We start from the raw sequence: 517 nt of genomic DNA on the forward strand, positions 1-517 counted from the left end.
TTTAAGTGCATGAGGAAAAGTAAAGAAGCTTCCCAGGATGCTGGCTTCACTCTGTTTTGTAAACCCTCAATCCTCCTTTAGCTTTAGGGTTACCACTGTATTGTGATGCAAATCCTTAATCCTACACAGCAACATTCTGAAGCCCACAGATCCCCTGGGTATTAAGGTAGAAGTCTATGCCTTCAGCAAGGGTAAACACACCCAGTCTTGCCTTCCAGTAGGCAGGTGACAGGTCTGACACATCTGAAGACAAACTTATCCTTACACTACTTCAGAAGAAGGTTACAGCTTGTTATAATTAGCAAGTCAATGCTCTCTACAATGAAAAGGCACATGTTATCAGGTAGTTTTCAAATTAAAAGATAATGGTTTAAGCTGGGTGGTGGTGCAAGAGGCAGAAGCAGGCAGATGTAAGATCAAGGCCAGCCTAGTCTACATAATGAGTTCCAGGTCAGCAGCTGGGCTACAAGGAGGCTTTGTCTCAAAAGAGAAAAAGGAAAAAAATATATATATATAT

The 517-nt window shown here is 41.6% G+C and overlaps 1 protein-coding gene across 6 annotated transcripts in view; it reads right to left on the bottom strand.

Moving 5' to 3' along the window:
* Myo5a (myosin VA) overlaps positions 1-517 on the bottom strand; it is a 231,618-nt gene that overhangs the window by 220,497 nt on the left and 10,604 nt on the right. The gene's annotated exons all lie outside the window — the stretch shown is intronic.

The sequence above is a fragment of the Nannospalax galili genome, unplaced genomic scaffold (genome assembly GCF_000622305.1).
Source record: "Nannospalax galili isolate Female #2095 unplaced genomic scaffold, S.galili_v1.0 scaffold213, whole genome shotgun sequence".
NCBI lineage: Eukaryota > Metazoa > Chordata > Mammalia > Rodentia > Spalacidae > Nannospalax > Nannospalax galili.